The sequence below is a fragment of the Schistocerca americana genome, unplaced genomic scaffold, assembly GCF_021461395.2.
Source record: "Schistocerca americana isolate TAMUIC-IGC-003095 unplaced genomic scaffold, iqSchAmer2.1 HiC_scaffold_15, whole genome shotgun sequence".
NCBI classification, from domain to species: Eukaryota; Metazoa; Arthropoda; class Insecta; order Orthoptera; family Acrididae; genus Schistocerca; species Schistocerca americana.
Genome location: NW_025725583.1, coordinates 8,025,107 through 8,050,796, shown reverse-complemented (window position 1 = coordinate 8,050,796; position 25,690 = coordinate 8,025,107). Strand labels below are relative to the sequence as shown.

At 42.7% G+C, this 25,690-nt stretch overlaps 1 protein-coding gene across 4 annotated transcripts in view; it reads left to right on the top strand.

Moving 5' to 3' along the window:
- The window catches only part of LOC124569472, a 463,279-nt gene that overhangs the window by 389,037 nt on the left and 48,552 nt on the right, over positions 1-25,690 (top strand). The window contains exon 1 of one of the 4 annotated variants that reach the window (XR_006971242.1): positions 7,055-7,193. The exons of the other annotated variants lie outside the window; for them this stretch is intronic. The gene's annotated coding sequence lies outside the window, so the exon portion shown is untranslated. Of the gene's footprint in view, positions 1-7,054; positions 7,194-25,690 lie in introns of those variants that run through there. 4 annotated transcript variants of the gene reach the window in all.

Genomic DNA, 25,690 nt, shown 5'->3' with positions numbered 1-25,690 from the left:
AGCTTACGAGTACATATTTAAATTGCATAGATTGAAATATACTGGCTCTTTACTACCCCGCTCGGAAGGCAGAGGCCCACAACGCGAAGAACGTACTTTGGAACCTGAGGATGGACCGCATCCACGAAGATCGTGCTTATAGTACTAAAAGCATCGCCCGCCAAGTGGGTAAATCGCACACTGTCTTTCATCGCACTTTGAAAGAGGAGTGTCTGCAGCCATACCACATTCAACGTTTACAAGCATTGCAAGAGCATATTACTCTCCGCGACGAGAACTCTCGAAGTGGTTTTTGTTACAAAGTGCGCAGCATGATTTTATAAACAAAACACTCGCCACAGATGAAGCGTGTTTCACTCGCGACGGTATAGCCAATTTGCATAAGAAGCACACGTGGAGTGTCCAAAATCCGCACCACGTAGTACCAACACATTTTCAGCGCCGTTTTTCCGTAAATGTATGGGCGGGTATAATCGATAATTACAGTATTAGTCCTTACGTTTTACCTGCGCGATTGACTGGTAACAATTTCCGAACCTTTCTAGGGGAAATATTGCTACCAACTTCATTACAAAATATTCTGCTAGCCGTACGTCATAACATGTGGTTCCTCCACGGTGGTGCTGCATCCCACATTGGTCACAGAGTACGAAGATGTTTGAATAGACGATTCCCAGGACGATGGATAACACGTGGTCAACGTAGATGGCCAGCACTCAGCCCTGATTTAAATCCACTGGATTTTTCCTTTCACGGCAATATGAAGGAACTTATTTATGATCAGCAAGTAAATAACGTGGACGAACTTAACCACAGGATGTTCGATGTTGTCAAGGCCATAGATGCAAATTTGCGTGGATGTGAACAAGTGCGAAGAAACTGGGTTCGCGGTAATGAATCATGTGTCGAATAGAATGGTGGGCATTTTGAACACTTATTGCAGTATTGGTGTAACACGAAACATAGTAATGTGCCTTTCATTTTCGTTACGGTACTGTTGTAGAAAGGGAAAATAATTTCAATTTAATTCTCGTTACGTACTGTATAAAGCGGAAAATGTTAATTGTAATTAACACACAACAAATTACGTGGTATTTGGTTGATTTTGTACTAAGGGAAACACATTGTATTTGATGTTAACTTTTCTTTTCTATCACGACCTTCGTTATGGTAATATTGTAAAAGAGAGCACGTCCGGTTGTACTTAATTCATTGTTTCCGTAAACCGGAAATTGTTACCAGTCAATCGCGCAGGTAAAACGTAAGGACTAATACTGTAATTATCGATTATACCCGCCCATACATTTACGGAAAAACGGCGCTGAAAACCCAGTATCTGTTTACATTGCTTCTTTCGGTAGTATCTAGCCGGCGCGCCGTGTAGTTGTATATATATATGACCTTGCTGTGCGTTACCGACATCGACGTTGCGGTCAGAGAAAGGTAACGGACGAACCGGAGTCATGTAAACATCGGACGTGTACAACGACACGGCGCGCCGTCTAGGTACTACCGAAATCAGCAACCTAAACAGTTACTGGGTTTTCAAGAACATGTAATTCGTTTTACGGAAACAATGAATTAAGTACAACCAGACGTTTTCTCTTTTACAACATTACCATAACGAAGGTCGTGATAGAAAAGAAAAGTTAACATCAAATACAATGTGTTTCCCTTAGTACAAAATCAACCAAATACCACGTAATTTGTTGTGCGTTAATTACAATCAACATTTTCCGCTTTATACAATACGTAACGAGAATTAAATTGAAATTATTTTCCCTTTCTACAACAGTACCGTAACGAAAATGAAAGCCACATTACTCTGTTTCGTGTTACACCAATACTGCAATAAGTGTTCAAAATGCCCACCATTCTATTCGACACATGATTCATATATAACGGTATAAACTGCCAAAATTATACAGACGATACGACTCGGTGTGCTTTAAAAAAAGTCTAATGAAACGTGACGGAGAAATAATCGCAACTCCAAGAAAAGTTGGTAGGCGTGTTTTTATATCCGAAAGATGATGTCTATGCAGATTTCGCGCCAGTCGCATAAGAGAGGCGCTAGTAGCGCCACTATGAAGACGCAAATCGAGTTTGCTTTAAATACACACTGTAACGGTAGTGAGCTTTAGTTGCCTTTCAGATGAGATGATGTTAGTTTAAGGCGACAAAGACGCAGTTATGAGCAACAGTTCGCACCAGAGCGACACAACGGACTGTTACAAATCGGTTACTGCAAGGACAGCTCCGAACAGACGCCCCGTAACGTGCGTTCCACGGACCCCAAACCACCCCCATTTCCGTCTTCAGTGGTGTCAAGCGAGGGATCATTGGAGGGCAGTATGGAGGCCTCAGCGCCAGTGATGGCTGTGCGTTGGTTAGGAGGTGGCCAGTTGAGGGCCTGCAACCAACCTGTCTCCGTGCTAGACACAGTGGACCTACACCTGAGGTTACGGTCTGGGGTGCGTACGTCAATCTGGTGATTCGACCTGTTGTGCTGCCATCCGTGAACAGCATTCCAGGGGGTGTTTTCCAACAGGATAACGCTCTCCCACGTACGTCTGTTGTAACCCAACATCCTCTATAGAGTGTTGTGCCTTGGCCTCCTCGATCACCAGATCTGTTTCCAATCGAGCACGTATGGGACATCATCGGACAACTCCAGCGTCATCCACAACGAGCGTTAACTGTCCCTGTATAGATCGACCAAGTGCAACAGGCACGGAACTCCATCCCACAAATCGGAATCCGGCACCTTTGCAACACAGTGCATGCACGTTTACATGCTTGCATTCAATATTCTGGCGGCTGGCGGTTATTTATTTACCAACATTTCGCATTTGTAATGGCTGATCCGTCGCTTACATTACCTGTGATCTTGCAATGATAATCATTTAAATATGTTACCTAGGCAAATGTATTCCCAAAATATCATTACTCTAAATTAATTATGTGTGGTGTTGCGATTCTTTCTGAAAGTGTGTGTGTGTGTGTGTGTGTGTGTGTGTGTGTGTGTGTGTGTGTGTCTGTGTGTGTGTGTGTGTGTGATATATGTGTAGTACGCGGCTGAGTATCTTGCCCGACTCTCTTTCCTGCATTTCGGAAGAGAAATAGCCGATTATGACACTCTTGCCAAACGTTTCACGCCACTCTTCATTTAAATCGCCCTGCGATATCACACCAGTTCTCCCCCAAATTTGGACGATGCGCTTCTCACCAACATCACTGCACTCTTTCAAGCTGGGCTGCTATTAGCACTTTCGAACTCCTTAATCATTCCTCCCGCTTACTTTATGTCATATTTATTTTGACAACCACCTTCCGCAACGCCCGACGGTGCTGCTCGTCAGTACACGAGCTCTTGCAGGTGTTGCTTTAGCTGTGGTTGCTTCTTCTCGTTTACGCTTCACAATCACGTCACCAACATTCGACTTGCGCAACTTCAGAACTTTTGAAATGTCCCTGATGGATTTGTTACTCAGGCGACATCTAATGACTAGTCCACGTTCAAAGTCACTGAACTCTCCTTCTGTTTCTGCTTCTCTGCTGACAAACCAACACTCCCCGCCTCCTTTTACATTGGTCGGCCCACCTTTCGTGACATACAGTGGTCAATTCCTCATTATGCAGGGGTGTTATATAGTTTCGATAGGATAGTGTACGTGTTATAATGTAACCCAAAGAAATACTCACAGAAGATCTTAATCAAAGGCAAATGATTAAGTTCAAAGTTGATTTTCATTAAGTCCACCTCCGACTTCAACACACTTTCGAATTCTCTTTATAGCGTCACGTGTAGCTCTTCTGAGTTTATTTTGGCGTTCTTTAACGCATGTGTAACATCCGCTACATTTTCGTATCGAACACTGGCACATGCAGAAATTCTACATGTGTTTGTTATAGGGCTATGTCTTGTTACTGTTGTTGCGGTCTTCAGTCCAGAGACTGGTTTGATGCACCTCTCCATGCTACTCTATCCTGTGCAAGCTTCTTCATCTCCCAGTAACTACTGCAACCTACGTCTCTCTGAATCTGCTTTGTGTATTCATCTCTTGGTCGACCTCTACGATTTTTACCCTCTACGCTGCCCTCCAATACTTAATTGGTGATCCCTTGATGCCTCAACACATGTCCTACCAACCGATCCCCTCTTCTCGTCAAGTTGTGCCACAAACTTCTCTTCTCCCCAATCCTATTCAATACTTCCTCATTAGTTATGTGAACTACCCATCTAATCTTCAGCATTCTTCTGTAGCACCACATTTCAAAAGCTTCTATTATCTTCTTGTCCAAACTATTTATCGTCCATGTTTCACTTCCATACATAGCTACACTCCATACAAATACTTTCAGAAATGACTTCCTGACACCTAAATCTATACTCCATGTTAACAAATTTCTCTTCTTCTGAAACGCTTTCCTTACCATTTCCAGTGTCCATTTTATATCCTTTCTACTTCGACCATCATCAGTTATTTTGCTCCCCAAATAGCAAAACTCATCTACTACTTTAAGTGTCTCATTTCCTAATCTAATTCCCTCAGCATCACCCGACTTAATTCGACTACATTCCATTATCCTCGTTTTGCTTTTGTTGATGATCATCTTATATCCTCCTTTCAAGACACTGTGCATTTCGTTCAACTGCTCTTCCAGGCCCTTTGCTGTCTCTGACAGGATGACAATGTCATCGGCGAACCTCAAAGTTTTTATTTCTTCTCCATGGATTTTAATACCTACTCCAAATTTTTCTTTTGTTTCATTTACTGCTTGCTCAATATGCAGATTGAATAACATCGGGGATTGGCTACAACCCTGTCTCACTCCCTTCCAAACCGCTGCTTCCCTTTCATGCCCCTCGACTCGTATGATTGCCATCTGGTTTCTGTACAAATTGTGAATAGCCTTTCGCTCCCTGTATTTTACCCCTGCCACCTTCAGAATTTGAAACAGAGTATTCCAATCAATATTGTCAAAAGCTTTCTCTAAGTCTACAAATGCTAGAAACGTAGGTTTGCCTTACCTTAGTATATTTTCTAAGATAAGTCGTAGGGTCAGTATTGCCTCGCGTGTTCCAACATTTCTACGGAATCCAAACTGATCTTCCCGGTCGGCTTCTACCGGTAATTTTCACATGTGTCATCACCTGCTTTCTTTGGGATTGGAATTATTATATTCTTCTTGAAGTCTGAGGGTATTTCGCCTCTCTCATACATCTTCCTCACCAGATGGTAAAGTTATGTCAGGGCTATCTCTCCCAAGGCTGTTAGTAGTTCTAAACGAATGTTGTCTACTCCCGGGGCCTTGTTTCGACTTAGGTCTTTCAGTGCTCTGTCAAACTCTCCACACAGTATCATATCTCCCATTTCATCTTCATCTATGACCTCTTCCATTTCAGTAATATTGTCCTCGAGTACATCGCCATTGTATAGACCCTCTGTATACTCCTTCCACCTTTCTGCTGTCCCATCTTTGCTTAGAACTGGTTTTCCATCTGACCTCTTGATATTCATACAAGTGGTTCTCTTTTCTCCAAAGGTCTCTTTGATTTTCCTGTAGGCAGTATCTATTATACCCCTAGTGATATATGCCTCTACATCCTTACATTTGTCCTCTACTCATTCCTGCTTAGCCATTTTGCACTTCCTGTCGATCTCAGTTTTGAGACGTTGGTAGTCCTTTTTGCCTGCTTCATTTACTGCGTTTTTATATTTTCTCCATTCATCAATGAAATTCAATATATCTTCTGTTACCCAAGGATTTGTACTAGCCCTCGTCTTTTTACCTACTTGACCCTCTTCTGCCTTCACTAGTTCATCCCTCAAAGCTACCCATTCTTCTTCTACTGTATTTCTTTGCCCCATTCCTGTCAAACGTTCCCTAATGCTCTCCCTGAAACTCTCTACAACGTCTGGTTCTGTCAGTTTCTGCTACGGTCGCAGGTTCGAATCCTGCCTCGGGCATGGATGTGTGTGATGTCCTTAGGTTAGTTAGGTTTAAGTAGTTCTAAATTCTAGGGGACTGATGACCTCAGATGTTAAGTCCCATAGTGCTCAGAGCCATTTGAACCATTTGAATCTGTCAGTTTTGACTATGTCTTATCAAAGGAATAATGTCTTCCACTTCATCCACACACTGTTCATTTGCACCGTCAGATGAAATATGACAGGTTGCCACTGCACCAGTCTCACTCAGTTTAGTGAAAATAAGCTTGACTGGTACTTTGAGGTTAAGAAATCGTCTACCATATTCTGCACAAGGAGCAGCAGCTTTTCCATTACAAAATCCGTGTACAAGAAGCATATCGGCATACTCAGAACTTGTAAATACGTGCGGCATGCTTACAAATGTCAATCATTCAATAAACCCACTGCAACTTGATTAATAATACACGAATGAAAACTTGTATCTAATCAGCTATATCTCTGTATCCAATAAAAGTTGGACCATGTTATATAGAATGTTTTATTCGACTTAGGCTATACTAACATCTCTCGAAGTATTTACTGTTCCTTCTCAAGCATGCTGTATATGTGGATGTAATGCATGAAAATATGAAGAGGAGGTCCTTACGCAGCGGTAGTCAAATGGTTGCTCCTGCTGATGATAATGGCGATACAGAAATTCACGCTAAGATTGTACTGTGATTGTCTCGGAACCGAGTGAGTGGTGTGGTGGATATTGAGAAGAATGCGGGTGACGAAATTTTGAGAGAGGCTGGATGGCTAGGAGCCAACGTGCGTCATGAGGTGAGAAAGACGGCCAGTGCCCTAGCGGACTGGCCGTAGCGCCAGCAACGCAAATAAAATTCACTCCGCTGACATCTGCTAGGGTTGCTCGTGAGCTCAAAAAGAGGCGAGTTGTCACTGGTGAGAATATTAAAAGTTGTGCTAGCCACGTAAAGTTGAGTCTTACCTTGGAACCGTCGTGGAAACACTTTGGGAACTGCTGACGTGGTCTTTCCGTGGGCAGAGTTCTCGCTTCGTTCCTAATGACAAAATCACTGCAGCACAGTGCGGTTATGAAACGTGTCGAGAAGTATGCAGAGAGGGCGGCTCCGCCCCTTCCGTGTGGAGGTGGGGACTCGTTTGGCCTCCCAGCTGCCAATGCGCTGCTGGCCAGTGGCTCGCAAGCCGGCAGCGGTACGCACGTGGGATGCTGCCCGCTCCTGCTTCACCAGGGTGAGCACCATAGCTACCAACGGCTCGCGTTGTTTATGTTACACCTCGTCAAATCTCGGGCTAACGACGCCCGTAGTTACTAACACCACGACGGGTCTTCCCACTGTAATTTTTTCGGATGTTCTCAATGGACAATCCAGTCTAGTTCTACATGGTTTATTTCGTTCATTACGCATTTAATGTATAATAACTTTTCTTGTTACATTCGCCGGACCGCATCTTGGTTTCATACCTGGCAACATTTGTTACTCCAGGGATCGAAATGTTCATTTGCAATTCACTTTGTAGGTCATTGTAGTCCCTAAAAACGAAATGAAATAATTTTTCTTCTTCTAAATTGTCTTGTCTGCTAAGAGGAGCATTTTCTCTTTTTTTAAAAAAAAAATTATACGTTTTCCAGTATGCTTTGCTCGGTGTCAAATTTTTTTATTACATGCATTTGAAAACAAGTTAACGACATAATCTAAAATTAATGATTCAGTACTTTACGAACTATAGATACACAGTCTTGTCTCACTTGCTTCCTCTGAGAAAGCAAGGTGTCAGGAACGACATATTTTATTTTAAGCACAAGGTTTTTACTGCACTATTTATTTATTTACACGTGGTTATACCTGTTACACCATTTTCACAGGTAGACTCGATAATGGCAAAACGCCGAAACGATCTCGTCATGTAATTTGTATCACTACGAGTAAATAAATAAAATAATAGCGCAGCGAAAAACTTATATTTGAAATAAAATATGTCGTTTTTCGACCTCATGCAAGCTGCGGGCGCACTGGAAAGGAAAAGGTGTGAGGAACTGCGGCGGAGTGGACTGTTTTATTGTATTAGTATGTTGCACTAATTGTTTCACATTCTTTCAACATTCCAGAGGTTCTACGAACGATTTATGTATTGGGAGCTTCATTTTGTAGAATTGCACCACTACATTACAAGCACTGAGCACTAAACAGGTTCCTGGAGTAATTTCTCAAATTCATTGCAGAATTCGGTTTGTAACTGCACATAAACATTCACAATATTACTCCAATATGGCAGACATATAGCTGACGCCAGGATATCGATTATCGACTATGTAAGTGGCAGTAATAGCTACCTGGTTTTTGACCGCCATAAAACAAGGGTAATGGAATGTAATCGAGTTAAATAAGGTGATGCTGGGGGAATTAGGAAATGAGACATTAGAAGTAGCAGGTGAGTTTTGCTACTTGAGCGGCAAAATAGCAGATGATAGCCGAAAAGTACAGAGGATAGAAAATGCAAACCGGAGATTACAAAATAACAACTTCTGAAAAAGAGAACTGTGTCATTATCGAATATAAACTTAAGTGTTAGGAATTATTTTTTGAAAGGATTTTTCTGGAATATAGCCTTGTACGGAAATGAATGTTGGACTGTAAACAGTTCAGACAATAATAGAATAGAAGCTTTTGAGATGTACTGCTACAGGAGAACGCTGAAGATTAGATGTTGTTGTTGTTGTTGTTGTTGATGATGTGGTCTTCAGTCTTGAGACTGGTTTGATGCAGCTCTCCATGCTACTCTATCCTGTGCAAGCTTCTTCATCTCCCAGTAACTACTGCAACCTACATCCTTCTGAATCTGCTTAGTGTATTCATCTCATGATCTCCCTCTACGATTTTTACCCTCCACGCTGCCCTCCAATACTAAATTGGTGATCCCTTGATGCCTCAGAACGTGTCCTACCAACCGATCCCTTCTTGTAGTCAAGTTGTGCCACAAATTTCTCTTCTCCCCAAATCTGTTCAATACCTCCTCATTAGTTATGTGATCTACCCATCTAATCTTCAGCATTCTTCTGTAGCACCACATTTCAAAAGCTTCTATTCTCTTCTTGTCCAAACTATTTTTCGTCCATGTTTCACTTCCATACATGGCTACACTCCATACAAACACTTTCAGAAACGACTTCCTGAACTTAAATCTATACTCGATGTTAACAAATTTCTCTTCTTCAGAAACGCTTTCCTTGCCATTGCCAGTCTACATTTTATATCCTCTCTACATCGACAATCATAGATAGATCATAGGTAGATCAAATAATGAATAAGGGAGGTACTGAGTCGAATTTTAAAACAGAAATTTATGGTGTAAGTTGACTAAAACGAAGGGTCGGTTGGCGGGACACGTCTTGGGGTACGAAGGATTCGTCAGTTTTGTAATGGAGTGAAGTTTAAGTGCTGAAAACTGTAGACGGAGGTCAGTGTTCCGATATGTAAGAGGGTTCAAATGAATGTATGTTGCAGTAGACATGCAGAGATGAAGAGGCTTGCACATGATAGACTAGCGTGAAGAGCTGCACCAAAGCAGTCTTCGGACTGAAGACCACAACAACAACACGAAGATGCCGCCTTAAAGCTTTGAAATGGTTGGAGATGAAATAATAATTTTTTACAGAACTCACTATTACGAATTTGGACATTATGTTGAAAAATGGCAATAGATTTGAGTGTCTCTTCTCATTCTTTGTATTTCTAATCCCACTTAATCACACACAAACACGAAAATTTCTGAGGATGTTTATATGCAAATATATCTACTTACGACAGAAACGGAAGGCAGGCAGCTCCATCCATGCTTCATGGTCAGCCGGAGGAAGTCAGTAATTCACTGAAACGGCACGAAATTCCCGTATAAAGAAAAGCTGCTCCCTGTCCAGCAGCAGGCTACGCTTTCCGGTGCAATTTCTGGAGGGACGTGCAGCCTAAATCTGTCTGCACTTACCGAACTGTGAGGTGCGTTCAATGAATGATGCAACAATTTTTTTCTCGGCCAATTTTAGTTGAAAAATGCAGAGTCTGTTGTGGGACACCGTGGAATATACCCCGCATCAGTCCCTATAGTTTCGTGAAGTTGCGATAGGTGGCGGCGCTACACGTAACCTTCAAAATGGCGTCCGTAACGGAGGTGCGTTGCAAGCAGAGAGCTGTCATTGAGTTTGTTTTGGCGGTAAACCAGAGCATCGCAGATATTCATAGGCGCTTGTAGAATCTCTACGGAGACCGGACAGTGAACAAAACCAACGTGAGTCGTTGGCGAGGCGTCAGTCATCATAGCAACAAGGTCGCTCAAACCTGTCCGACTTCCCGCGTGCCGGCCGGCCGCACACAACTATGATTCCTGCAGTGTTGGAACGTGCGGACACTCTCATTCGAGGTGATCGACGCATCACAATCAAACACCTCGCTGTTCAACTGGACGTCCTGTTGCTTGCTGAAGCGATTTCTGAACTGAATTCTGGGTGGACGTTACTTTTGTTCCTGTTACCCACAGTACGTAGATTTCGGAAACGTTCCTAAGTTTCTGAAAGCTTGAAAATGACTCATTTTACATCTTGAACTGAAAGTGTAAAAAGTTGGCAGTAATAGAGCCGTAATGAGGTGATCCTGCACCTCTGGCAGGACTTTCAAAGCTGCGTCCACCTGCCTCTCCCTCCCCCCCCCCCCCCCCCCACTCCACTCTCCACCTCTCCCCCCCCCCCCCCCGCCCTCACTTTCTGCAGCTTTTTGTGCTCAGAATTATCAAATTTTGTAATCTTGTAAGTAGATTCAATAAAAAAAGTAGCTTTATTCAACATTGTTATTTAAGTGAACAACGGTGATGAAAAGTATTGCACAGAACAAATTAAATGTATCTAGAACATATAAAGTGCAAAATATATAAACCCAACAAATAAGCTGAAAACAACATAAGACTCTGTACCTCGTTGGTTTTAGAATGTTGTATAAAGGGACATATTTTATTTGAGCCTTATAAATTATTAATAGTGCATAAATTATTATTTATAAATAAAAACAGAAGGACTATAAGAGATGAGAAAATATCCTTTTCCAGGAATAGTGTTTTTCTTATAATTGTACTTTTCATTTCTCTACGTTGTGCGAGACAAAGACATTGATTCTGTTTTTGAAATCAGGTTTATCAGCTGTGTTGAATTCAATCGACAAGACAGTAAAATTTCATTCGCGCTGGAATAACAACAAAATACTAAGGCATAAATAAGAGCTGCTTTCAGTGATCTTACAACACCAGATGCTTGAGCATTGTAGCCAATGAACAATGGCGGAGCATACGTTTGTTTACAGGACGGTTCAACATAGATTAATTGACTTTTCAATTGTACATAAATAACATCTGACTGCAGAAATGGTTTTTATTTTCTTCAGTGCACGGTCCAGGGACTGCCAGTTCTATCTTCAGGTGCTCCTGCACACATAGCAACAGTTTGCAAAAATTACGATGCATCCATGTATAACAACGTAACAGCATTACTTGTGTACTGTATGGTACTCATTGTCAGACCTACTGGTTGTTGTGTTGTGGTCTTCAGTCCGAAGACTGGTTTGAGGAAGCCCTCCTGTGCAAATTTGTTCGTCTCCAAATAAGTAGTGCAGTCTACAGCTTTTTGAACCTGCTTTCAGTATTCATCTCTTGGTCTCCCTCTACATTTTTCACGCCCTCCTCCCCTCCCTCCTACCCCCCCTCCTCCCCCATACACACACTTCTGCTGCTAAATTGGTGATCCTTTGATGTCTCAGAACGTGTCCTTTCAAGCGATCCCTTCTTTTAGTTAATTTATGCCACAGACTTCTTTCTCGCCAATTCTATTCATTACCTCCTCGTTATTTGTATGAGCTGTGCATCTGACTTGAGCATTCTTCTGCAGCACCACATAGCAGAAACTTCTGTTCTCTTCTTGTCTGAACTGTTTATCGTCCACGTTTCACTTTCGTACAAGGTTACAATGCAGACAAATATCTTCAGAAAATACTTCCTAATACTTTAATCAATATTCGATGCTCACAAATTTCTCTTCTTCAGAAACACTTTCCTTGCCATTGCCGCTCTACATTTTATATATCTTCCCTCCTTCAGTCATCATCAGTTATTTGACTAAATCACAAAACTCATGTATTACTTGCAGTGTCTCGTTTCCTAACCCTAGGTGACAAAAGTCATGAGATAGTGATAGAGATGGCGGTAGTATCGCGTACGCAAGGTATGAAAGGGCATTGTATTGGCGGAGCTGTCACTTGCACTCAGGTGATTCATGTGAAAAAATTTCCGATGTGATTATGGCCACACGATGGGAATTAACAAACTTTTAACGCGCAATCGTAGTTGGAGCTAGATGCATAAGTCGTTCCATTTTGGAAATCGTCTGGGAATTCAATATTCCGAGATCCACAGAATCAAGACTGTGCCGAGAATACCAAATTTCAGGCATTACCTCTCACTACACACAACGCAGTGGCCGACGGCCTTCACTTAACGACCGAGAGCAGCGGCGTTTGCGTAGAGTTGTCAGTGGTAACAGACAAGCAACACTACGTGAAATAACCGCAAAAATCTATGTGAGACGTACGACGAACGTATCCGTTAGGACAGTGCAGTGAAATTTGGCGTTAATGGGCTGTGGCAGCAGCCGACCGACGCGAGAGCCTTTGAAAACAGCGCGACATCACCCGCAGCGCTTCACGTTGGCCCGTCATCCATTCATTTCCGTGTCTGGTCAGCATTTCCAATAAATAGAAGCTGCGATAGCTTTGTCATTTCCCATTTGAATGGAGACCGGCTGTGAAAGGATTTGCCGTCAGCGCGCTTCTTCTGCCGTTGCCCAGGGTACACTCGATTGCTACTCATATCTTGGTCTTCTCTTATTGCAATCTTCGTGGAGGTTCCTTCCATGTACCCCAATGCTGGCCCGTGATCATATCGGTTGGACGCTAGACGACTGGAAAACCGTGCCCTGGTCAGATGGGTCCCGATTTCAGTTGGTAAGAAGTGATGGTAGGGTTGGAGTGTGGCGCAGACCCCACGCACCATGGACCCAAGCTGTCAACAAGGCACTGTGTAAGCTGGTGGGGGCTCCATAATGGTGTGGTCTGTGTTTACATGGAATGGACTGGGCCCTCTAGTCCAACTGAACCGATCATTGACTAGAAATCGTTCTGTTCGACTACTTGGCCACCATTTGCAGCCATTCATGAAATTCATGTTTCGAAATAACGACTGAATTTTTGTGGTTCAAATGGCTCGGAGCACTATGGGACTTAACATGTGAGGTCATCAGTCCTCTAGAACTTAGAACTACCTAAACCTAACTAATCTAAGGACATCACACACATCCATGGCCGAGGCAGGATTCGAGCCTACGACCGTAGCGGTCGCGCGGTTCCAGACTGAAGCGCCTAGAACGGCGCGGCCACAGCGGCCGGCACGGAATTTTTATGGATGACATGTCACCGGACCACAGTTGTTCGCGATTGGTTAGAACAACATTCTGGACAATTTGAACGAATGATTTGGCTACCCATCGAACGTTTATGGGACATAACCGAGAGGTCAGTTTGTGCTCAAAATCCTGCACCGGCAACACTTTTGCAATTATGGATGGCCGTAGAGGCACCATGGCTCAGTACTTTTGCATGGGACTTTCAACGACTCGCTGAGTCCATGCTACGTCGAGCCGCTGCACTGTCCATGCCGGGCCTTGTACCTTAACTTCTTGAGTAATTTGTTTTGCCCCATCAAACATTGTTTGAATCTCTTCACCATCTGCCGCGCTGGTTAGCACATATACTTGTACTACTGTGGTGCGTGTTGGCTTCATGTCTCTCTTGGCTGTCGATAGTAGCTTACCCGCATTCCTTTTACTTATTCATTATTATACCTACATCTATATTATCCCTATTTGATTTTGTATTTATGACCCTGTACTCACTTGACCAGAGGTCCTGTTTCCCCTGCCAGAGAGCTTTGCTAATTCCCACATATCTAACTTCAAACTATTCATTTGCCTTTTTAAATTTTCTAACCTTTCTGCCCGATTAAGAGGTCTAACATTCGACGCTCCGACCCGTGGAAAGCCAGTTTTCTTTCTTCTAGTGACGTCATCCTCCTGAGTAGTCTCCGTCCGAAGATCCGAATAGGGGACTCCTTTTCCCTCCAGAATATTTTACCTAAGAGGATACCATTATCATTTAACCAAACAGTAGAGCTGCATGTCCCCGGAAAAAATGGCGGCTGTAGTTTCACCTTGCTTTCAGCAGTTTGCAGTACCAGCCAAGCAAAACCGTGTTGATATTGGCTGATGTTACAAGGCCAGATCAGTCAATCATCCAGACTTGCGTTAGCAACTACTGAAAAGGCTGCTGACCCTCTTCAAGAACTACCCGTTTGTGTGGTCTCTCAACAGATACTCCTCTGTTGTGGTTGCACCTACGACGCGGCTGTCTGTATTAGTTGAGGCCTGCATGACACCCCAGCACTGCAAGGGCCACGGTTCCCTGGAGAGGGTGGGGGCGGGGATGGGACATCTACCGGTTCTAAAATCAGGATGGTGCGTCAGTGTGATTATGCGTGAAATTTCAATGAATCTCAGTCTTAATCCCAGTATTTAACGATGGTAGTTTTATTTTACATGGGTCAGTGTTATTATATATTGTTTATTTACATCTAAATTAAAACCATTTTTGAGTGGAAGTATATACAGGGTGATTTTTTGCACCCTGTACAAACCCTAGGGATTGATCAATTAGAGGATACAGAACAGAAAAGGTCTAATGAACTTATGTCCGGAAATGCATGGTTTCCATGCTAGAGACTATTTATTCAGTGTACATTGTTACAGAGACTGCGGTCTAATACACGCTGTACCATGCAGCCACAGTTACATTGTCTGTTGAAAATGGTTTCCATGTGCCTCGACGCATGCATGTACGCACCGTAGCATTTTCTGTCTTACACGTTCACATCGGCCAGGCTGCATACGAACAGTATCAAAGGCAGAATGAATACTCTGCACCAGTGTCTCCACATCTGGAATGGGCACTGCATACACGATACTTTTTTGATAGGTCCATAACCAGAAATGGCACGGGTTGAGATCTGGTGAACGAGCAAGCCATCCAACAGGACCACCTCGTCCGATCCATCGACCAGGGAAGACACGATTGAGAGACGTCCGGTCGTTGATGGTGAAGTGGGCTGGAGCACCATCCTGTAGCAGCCACATAACCCTTCGAATCATCAATGGTACTTCCTCCAGCAGGGAAGGCAAAGTCACCAGCAAGAAACTCCGATGGATCCGGCCTGTTAGGCGACGTGAGAGGAAGACTGGTCCCAAAATACAATCGCCAGTTATCTCAGCCCACACATTCTGGCTGTACCAATGCTGATGATTCGCTGTCACCATACCGTTGTGGTTCTGCATACTATCCCACAGACGATTGTTATAAAAGTTGAAGATACCACTCCGCGTAAAGATTGCCTATCTGTGAATAGGGTGGATGACACAAATCCCCGAACCGTGGTTGCCTGGTGAAGAAACCTGTGACAAAACTGCTCCCGATGTGGAAAGTCTGTCGCTAGTACGCCCTGCACATCTGTAAGTGACAAGGGTAGTAACAACTGTCATGGAGAATGTTCCATACGGCCGTCTGGCTTACCCTGTGCTGGCGGGCAAATGCCTGGTACTGACACGGCGGTCGCCTTCCACAGTGTTAATCACATTTTCCTGGAAGTCTGGTCTCCGAACGTTTGTGGTAGGTCATTCATGATATCCTGCTTCCTGAAATGACCCTGTCTCAGACAAACGGCGATATCCTGTTGCAAACACTGAATTCTGTGGTTGTTGTTGGCGGGGATAGGCCTCCTGATGCAAACTTGCTGCCCGCCTCCCGTTGCCATTTGCCTTTCCGTAAATAAACACCATGCAGTAAGTACTGGGAGATGAAGAAGCTTGCACAGGATAGAGTAGCATGGAGAGCTGCATCAAACCAGTCTCAGGACTGAAGACCACAACAACAACATCGGCAAGCTCTCGATTGGAATGCGGAACCACTGTGTACAACGCTGTATCACATCCACTACAAGGTGAGTCAGCAACGGAAGTGAATCGGACACAACGTTACCAGTTACTATGGCAGGAGAGGGCGCTAGGGCATGACGTATGAGGAACAGTACCAACCTCTAGGAGGAAACCATACATACTGCAACTGTGGCTGCATGGTACAGCGCGTATTACACCGCAGTATCTGTAACAAAGTACGACTGAATAAATGGTCTCTAAAATGGAAACCATGTATTTCCAGACATAAGTTCATTAGACCTTTTTTGTTCCGTATCCTCTCATCGATCAATCCCTAGAGTCCGTACACGGTATAAAAAATCGCCCTGTACATCACTTTCTGCGAGCATCAGCCATTTATGGCATTAAATGGATTTCTATGATAAGAACGACTGAATATTATTTTGAAACGCCATGAGACATAATGAAATACTATTTCTAAGCCCCATAGACTCCATAGTCACAGGTGAAAATTAGGTAAATGTAGACCTGTGAGACAATCACACGATAAAATAACTATTTAAAAATCTAAACAAGAAAGTACATCTGGTGTAACAAATCATTCCCAACCAAGACAGGGGACCCATCGACTTGGCTATCGTGGACACCAGAGTCGAGAACTGAAAATACACAAACGATTGAAGGCATAAGAAGTGGCCATTATGCCACATGTTAATGGCTCTGCACAAGATACCATAATTGTATCTGTGATAAATTTCACAAAAGTTTTGTATGGATGAAAGAAGGAAGCGTCAGCAGATTACACATCTCATTGGCTGTCCAGGTGTCAACAAAAAGAAGGGCTTTAGTTTTTTCTTATATAACTGGCCACATTACTTGTTGTGGGAAGATTTTTAAATGGTTCAAATGGCTCTGAGGACTATGGGACTTAACATCTGAAGTCATCAGTCCCCTAGAACTTAGAACTACTTAAACCTGACTAACCTAAGGACATCACACACATCCATGCCCGAGGCAGGATTCGAGCCTGGAGGAAGGAACTGATTTCACAAGTGCTCTTCGTCAGAAAGTGAGAGACGTAGTTCAGAAGGCACTTGGATTGCTCGGCGAGCAAAAAACCGAGACGCTTCAAGAGGTCATAAGGAGGGAAGTGGAACAGACATTAAATCCAATCTCTCGTCCTTCATTTCCCTTTAAAACGGTGAAAAATTCGAGACCCAGGCAACGATACGTTCCTGCAATGCCACATGAGGAACCTGTTTGGGCACCGAGGAAGGCTGACTTCTGGAGAACCCAGGATAACCAACCAGTATGTTTCCACTGCGGACGACCGGGACATGTGATGCGCTATTGCCGAGAAAGGCGGCGGATATTTGATGATGCCCGCGCCAGAAGATAGCAGACCGATCTTAGCCGACGCCAACTCCTGGACGACGAAGATGAACAAGAAGATGTGGGTGCAGGACGACGTAGGTCACCATCGCCGCAAGCTAGCCGCTGGAGAGGACGCTCCCCAACACGCCGATCAAGGTCTCCATCGCCGTTTAGAAGCTCCAGCCGATCACCTAGCCGCCGCAACCTGGAAAACTAAAGGATGCGACCTTCCTTGGAGGTGAGGCCGCCGAAGAGAAAATCACTACAAAAATGATAGGAAACTACACCGATATCCTCATGGATGGTCGACCAGCTCAAGCTCTTGTGGACTCTGGAGCATCATATTCAGTCATTTCGGAGAAGTACCGTCGCCAGTTGCAGAAAACCGTATTCGTCGACAACAAAACATCTCTGATGAAGGTGGCTAATGGGAAATATGTAAAACCTGCAGGAAGATGTGTCATTCGTGTGGGTATAAGTGGCCGTACACAACCCTTAGAATTCATCGTCTTACAAGAGTGTAGTCATGACGTCATTCTCAGATGGGACTTTTTGAAAGCTTCTCAGGCAATTATAGATTGTGGTCGCTCGAAGATTATACTAGACGAGATGAGATACTATGGGCAGGAAGATGTGCATCCGAGTGTGTGGAGACTGTGTGTGCTGGATGAAGTAATCATTCCTGCAGTCAGCGCTAGAAGGGTAACTGTCATGTGTCATGCCATGCATCAACCCATGGATCTTATAGTGGAATGTAAGAGAAGCATACTACTGAAGAATAATTTGGTCATCCCAATCTCTGTCGTCTCGTTTAAGGACGGATTGTGGATAGTTAACTGTCGCCGAGAACCTGAGATCCTTCCAAGACGCATGTGCGTAGCAAACGCTGAGCCGTTAATTCCCGAACATCTGAGCGTCATAGAAACCTCCCATGCCGAGTCTGTGAGCGAAATTGGCGCTACCACTACGAGACAAGATCTTATAGCTCGACTATCACCAGATCTAACTAAGGAACAACAGAAGAAGCTACTTGCCATTCTTTCAGAGTTCTCTGAATGCTCCAATCCACAGGTGAAGAGCAAATTAGACAAATCGACGGTGAAGCACCGGATTAGAACTGGAGACCATCAACCAATAAGCTAGAGAGCATACCGTGTGTCAGCAACGGAACGTCGAATAATTCGCGACGAGGTAGAGCAAATGATGAAGAATGACATCATTCAGCCTTCGCAGAGCCCACGGTCATCACCAGTGGTTCTCGTCGGGAAGAAGGATGGCAGTTGGCGTTTTTGTGTTGATTACAGGAAGCTTAATAAGATAACTAAAAAGGACGTTTACCCTCTTCCACGAGTTGACGATACACTAGATTATCTGAAGGGGGCTAAGTTTTTCTCAGCCATGGACATGTACTCGGGATACTGGCAAATCGAAGGAGATAAGGCTGATCGGGAGAAAACTGCATTCATCACCCCTGAGGGCCTGTATGAGTTTAAGGTCATTCCGTTTGGTTTGTGTAATGCACCAGCAACTTTTGAACGGATGATGGATAATCTTCCAAGTCACGTGAGGTGGACGATGTGTCTGTATTATTTAGATGACAGTATAGTGTTCTCAGAGACGTTTGATGAACACATAAAAAGACTGAGGGCCATTCTTATGTATCTCCAACAAGGCGGACTGAAACTTAATCCAAGAAAATGTCTCTTTGGGGCAAAAGAAATCAAAATACTTTGACACCTCGTGTCATACTAAAGTGTGTGGCCAGACCCAGAAAAGTGAGATCTATAACGGAATTTCCTATTCCTAAAAGTATAAGAAATGTGAGAAGCTTCCTCGGATTATGTTCTTATTACCGCCGTTTTATCAAAGACTTTTGTATCAAAGCCAGGCCACTCCAAGTGTTAAAAGCCGATGCTAAATCTATCTAGGGTGGTGCTCAACAAGATTCTTTCAATGTGCTGCGAAAAGCTCTGACGTCTGACCCTGCACTTGGACTGTATGATGAGAGAGCACCTGCAGAACTACACACAGATGCCAGTGGGTATGGCATCGGTGCTGTTCAAATCAAATGACTCGGAGCGCTATGGGACTCAACATCTGAGGCCATCAGTCCCCTAGAACTTAGAACTACTTAAAGCTAACTAACCTAAGGACATCACACACATCCATGCCCGAGGCAGGATTCGAACCTGCGACCGCAGCTCGGTGCTGTTCTGGTGCAAATTACTGATGGAGAAGAGATGCTTCTAGGACACATACAAAAGCCGAGAGAAACTACTCAACTACAGAAAGAGAATGTCTTGCTGTGATCTGGGCCATGTGCAAATTTCGACAGTATCTGTATGGGAGGCCAATCAAAGTTGTTGCAAACCATCATTCACTTTGTTGGTTGGCAGGTCTTGAGGATCCAACAGCACGACTCGCAGGTGGGCACTACGTCTTCAAGAACATGGCATTACTCCACAAGAAGTGGAAGAAAACACCACGATGCCGACTGTCTCTCAAGAAACCCTGTGCAAGGCCATCAAGACTTTGATGAAGATAGTGACTGTCTCGCTGCACTCCAGGATCTCTCTGCTGAGCAGGAGGAGGACGCCAAGATATCTCAAACTATGCTTGCCTTAAATCGGTCAGAGGATGTGAAAAGACAATTTAAGGTAGTTAATGGATTACTTTGCAAGAAAAACTTTGAGCCAATAGGAAAGAGGTGGCTACCAGTGATTCCTAAAGACATGCGCTTAGATGTTCTACAGAAATTCCTTGACACACCTGAGGTCGAACATTTAGGATTTATTAAGACCTACGATAGAATCCACAAGAGATTTTTCTGGCCAGGTTTATTTAGGAGAATCCGTCACTATGTGTCGCACTGTCGAGAGTTCCAGAGGAGAAAGGCAGTTCCTCAGAAACCACCTGGCCGACTCATACCAATTCCACCCGCTGAAACGCCATTCCAGCGTGTTGGGATTGACCTCCTCGGACGATTTCCAACGTCTGCTACTGGCAATAGATGGATTATTGTTTGCACCGATTATCTGACAAGCTATGACATTACAAAAGCTGTGAAAACAGCCGAAGCATTCGAGGTAGCCAAATTCATCGTGGAAGACATTGTATTAAAACACGGTGCCCTAAGGTAGTTAGTTACGGATCGAGGGGAAGTTTTTCAATCTTGTGACAGAGATAAACCGTCGGTGCAACATTACTCATCACATAACGACTGCCTACCATCCGCAAACTAACGGGCTTACTGAATGCCTTAATAAGGCCTTGGCCAACATGCTATCGATGTTCGTCAATGTTGAGCAGATCAACTGGGATGAGGTGCTATCTTTCGTGACGTTTGCCTACAACACCGCCAAACAAGACACCACAGGATTTACGCCATTTTTCCTGGTGCATGGGTGTGAGTCGACTACGACGATGGACACTGTTTTTCCGTTACATCCTGATTGTGCAAAGCCTTTACGATCTGTCTTTGCAAATATTACACAAAAATTTAAAGAAACTGGAAGTGTGAGGAAGGAAACACGCTAACGAAAAAGCATAGCAACTGATGAGAGAAATGCAATTAACATTTTAAAAGTGGTAACACAGGCTTCAATGCCACTACAAGGCAGCTTCAGTTTCCACGTGAGAACGACGCATCGTACGAAAAAAAAAAATGTTCTAGGTGAAAAGTTGATATTAGAAAAGGGGACATCTTTCTGGGCTACGACTGGCCATCTCCTAACCACCCCTCCTGCATTGGCGGAGTCAACTTTGCATATTAAAGTGGAAACTCCCCTTTTTATTGTATATTTGGATTCTTCGCCAAAAACTACGTGCGGTTTAATCAAACTATTGTTTCCCCTTCGTGGTAGACAGCGCTGTAATAGACAAGTATCAAGTGTGGCTGTCTTTACAATTAAGAACCGGCACATTTGATTCTACATTTCATTTACGATGTAACTGTAAACTTTTGTGTTCTAACGGTTGATATTTATGTTCAAAATTTACTTTACTCTCGCAAATTTGATTGTGTAATACGATGTGGTTAGCTGTTTCAATGTCTGATTAGAAACTACGGTTATCGTGATACAGGAACAGCGAGATGTATGTAATAGTTTTCGGTTCCCATCGAGATACTTGATATCGCTGAATGCCCTCTCTCTCACCATTATTGTAATTCACAATTAATACTGAAAGTGACGACCTTCCATTTCGATACATTCACTAATTCGTGCGTGAAATCCATGTACACAACTTAAAAGCATTGTGAATTACAATTACGATGAGAGGCATTGGAATCAAGCACCCTTACGGTGAGAGGCAAGGGGACTCATCAATATCAAACATCCCGATGGGAACAGAAAATTATTAATCCACGTCACTGTTCCCGGATCCCGCTAAATGTAGTTTCTAACTAGATATTGAAACAGTTAACCATATCACACTGTACAATCAAATTTGCAAAACTAAATTTCGAACGTAAATATCAACCGTTAGAACACAAAAGTTTACATTTACATCGTTAATGAAATGTAGAATCAGATGCGTCGGTTCTTAATTGCAAAGACAAGCACACTTGTTTGTCGATTACAGCGACATCTACACGAAAGGAAAACAATGGTTTGAGTAAACTGTACGTATTTTTTTGCCGTAGAATCCGAATATGCGAGGAATGGGCAGTTGTTTCTAAAATTATTGTAGTCATTCTTTAACTTTGCATTTCAGAAGAGTTGTAAATTGTACCGTAAAACTCTATCAGTATAAATAAAATAGTCATAGTTTTAGTCGATCTATTTATTTTGCTGATTTCATATCATCGACATCTGCAAGCACATTTAATTTTAGAACCAGTTTAATCAGGCAAATTGATCCTGTCACACTTTTGTTTTATTTATTTATTTATTTTAAATCTGGAGTGAGATTGCTTGTTTATATAGACCTACTTCTGCCTTGAATGATTTTACATGTATCAACATTTCATGTACAAATAACCCGTTTCCCTGCAATGTCACATTCAGTTAATTTTATTTCTCAGATACATCAGCTGCAAACATCATCTCATATCTCCACTCCTCAATCCTATTTTTGTAACAAAATCATGAAACATTTTCTTTGTGTCCAGGAATAAGGGGCTTTTATTCTGCAATGCCCAGACTCTTTTTAACACTTCGCTCAGGCTCAATCACCTCAAACTGTTGTGATTAATTACGTTTTCATACTCTGGCCCAACATATTCAAGAACTGATTTGAACTGTCGATGGTGGAATGCCCATGCTCTGTCTGTGTTCACAACACCAACAGTAAGATCTATCACATACTTTAAATCCAGTACAGCTTTACGAAGGCTCTCCTGATGCAAAATGCAATGAAAGGACAAGATGTCACTATCTTGTGTCTTGTGCTCGTAACTTGTTTTTAAAAGCTTCATCACACATGCATTTTTCCCACAGAAAGCTCTGCCCCCATCTATCGTAACGATTAAAATTTTTTCCAGGGTCAGCTACTTTTGTCCACACAATTCACAGCACACTCAAGCAAGTGCCGACCAGTGACTATCTTTAGTTGTGCGATGACGAAATTTTCATTAATTCTCATTGATTCCACTGATAAAGATGAATAATTGTGCAGCGTCTTCGTTATCTGTGCTCTCGTCCATTGCCAAGGAAACCCAATCAAAATCTTTGCTCGCAGTCTTCAGCTGTTCCGTGAGTTCCCCACTAATTAAATGAATGCGCTGCACTATGGTCTTTCTTGACAACGTATTTGCTTTCAGGTTTGCTTCCAACATCAGGACAAAAAATACTTGCACTCTGTACCGTACTCTGCTTAATAAACTCGCCATCAGATAAATACTGGTTGCGTTCAGCAGCGTTATAAGCTACCCTGAAACTTGCCTCTGTAGTGCTATTCTGAAGTGTTGATTGCTTTGTAAATAAATTTTGTTGCTTCTTCACCTCTTTCACACCCTCCACACGTTTTATTTTGCCTTCTTCCTTGGAAAGTTTGTAGCCAAATTCTCTGTTTTGTTTCGTAATGATTCAGTTGTACTCCTTAAACATGGCTAGCATTTCATGACACAATAAACATTCTGCTTTATTCCCAGTTTCAAAAAAAGAAATATCGTCGCTAGGCAATGAAAACCTCGTAACTCCATCGGAAAATGAAATCCACGTAACTCCATTACCAAATGTAGACAATTATGCCACATAGTCTGTTGAAAGCTTCCTTCTTCGAGTTGTACGGTGTCGCCACCTAGCGGCAATAATGAAAAACTCACATCTCCAGCGATATGTAGTTTGTGCTGTAAACCTCGCATCTCCGGTAATCACCATTGTGAGTGTGCAGGGCGAACGCATGCTCCGAGATTCGTTCTCCCACAAAACTCTACTTGGAACCTTACTGGCAGAGTAAATCAGAACTACATAGGGAATATATAGAATTTTGCAAAAAAAAGAGGACGAATCCCACCTGTTTACAAACAGTACTGCGAGGTATTCGATGAAAATAATCTCAACTCATTTTCTCCTAAAAAGGACCAATGCGATCTTTGTTATTCTCACCAGACAGGCAATATCTCAGACAATGGATACTCTTTGCATATGGCCCGAAGAACTGAGGCAAGGGAAGCGAAAAATAGTGATAAATTAGGACCAGCAAGTGTGTTTACTATGGACCTTCAAGCACTTTTGCTTTCTCCCACACTAAAAGCATCTGCACTGTACTATAAAAGCAAACTAAAGGTCCACAAATTAACCATCTATGATTTAAAAAGTAACGATGGTTATTGTTACCTTTGGTACGAGAGTGAAGGTGGACTAACGGCTTCGGAATTTGTCAGTATACTGGTATATTTTATAGAAACGTACGTCCAAAATGATTCAGAAGCTATTTTCTATAGCGACGGATGCACGTACGAGAATCGAAACTCAGTCATGAGTAATGCACTGGCTCATTTCTCCAATCAGAAAGGTATTACAATAGTGCAAAAATTTCTGGAGAAAGGTCACACTCAAATGTAGTGTGATTCCATAAAAAATGAAATTAAAAAACAGACACATTTTTACTCCTGCTGGCTATGTAGAAGTTTGTACTACCACAAGACAAGGTCCTAGACCTTATGTTGTCAATTATTTGGACCATACGTTTTTCAAGTCCTATGATAAACTCTCGTTGTATTCGTCTATTCGGCCAGGAACCAAAATTGGGGATCCAACAGTGAATGATATCCGGTGTCTTAAGTATGATCCCTCCGGAAAAATGGAATATAAATTGAAATTCAGCGCTACATGGGAACCACTTCCAAGAAGGATGTCAAACATACCCAACTCATGTACAGTGCCCCCTCTCTACAGTTCACCACTAAATATCAGTGCAGAAAAGTTTACGCACCTGCAACAACTAAAGGATCGTAAGGATGTGCATTCATTTTATGACATACTGCCTCACATTTGTAATGAGAGAACATGTCCGTGCCTAAAAAAATGCAGCCGAAAATAAACTTGTTTACAGCCACCTATGACTGTGATTGTGATAGTAGCAGTAATAGTAACAACAATAAATGTTAATAAGCTGCACAAATGTTTACAGTAATAAAAGTTTAATTAAAGCTAACAACATTGTTTCTATGTTTTTTAAGCACTGTAATTTATTAACATCCAGATTCCAGTATTTTGGTTAATGTGAAATTATTCATTTCACTTCATGTCTGTAACAATGTATCTTTACAGATGTTTCATAATACACAAATAATGCAAAGTTTAAGTAAGTATTTTTTTAAACAAATTAAACATTCATTCATTTCAATTCTTCACCATGCACTCGTTACATGCCCCTTATCTCCATCACTACCAAAAAAATAGCTGTGAAAACCTTGTAACTCCAAAAACCGGTAAACAATTTGAAGTGTATAATAAAGTCTTATGTACCAATGACCGGATCCATATTGTGTAGCAGAAACCACTACATTTGACTAATCAGGTACCCATGCGATACTATAATTAGTTTTTTGTTTCTCCTGTAAAATTTGACCAATTTGAGTTACGAGGTTTTCATTACCTAGCGACGATATGTGTTTGTTCATTCTTCATTAAACACGACATGCATCAGTGATTTTACCGAGCGAGGTGGCGCAGTGGTTACACACTGGACTCGCATTCGGAAGGACGACGGTTCAATCCCGCGTCCGGCCATCCTGATTTAGGTTTTCCGTGATTTCCCTAAATCACTCCAGGCAAATGCCGGGATGGTTCCTCTGAAAGGGCACGGCCGACTTCCTTCCCCATCCTTCCCTAAT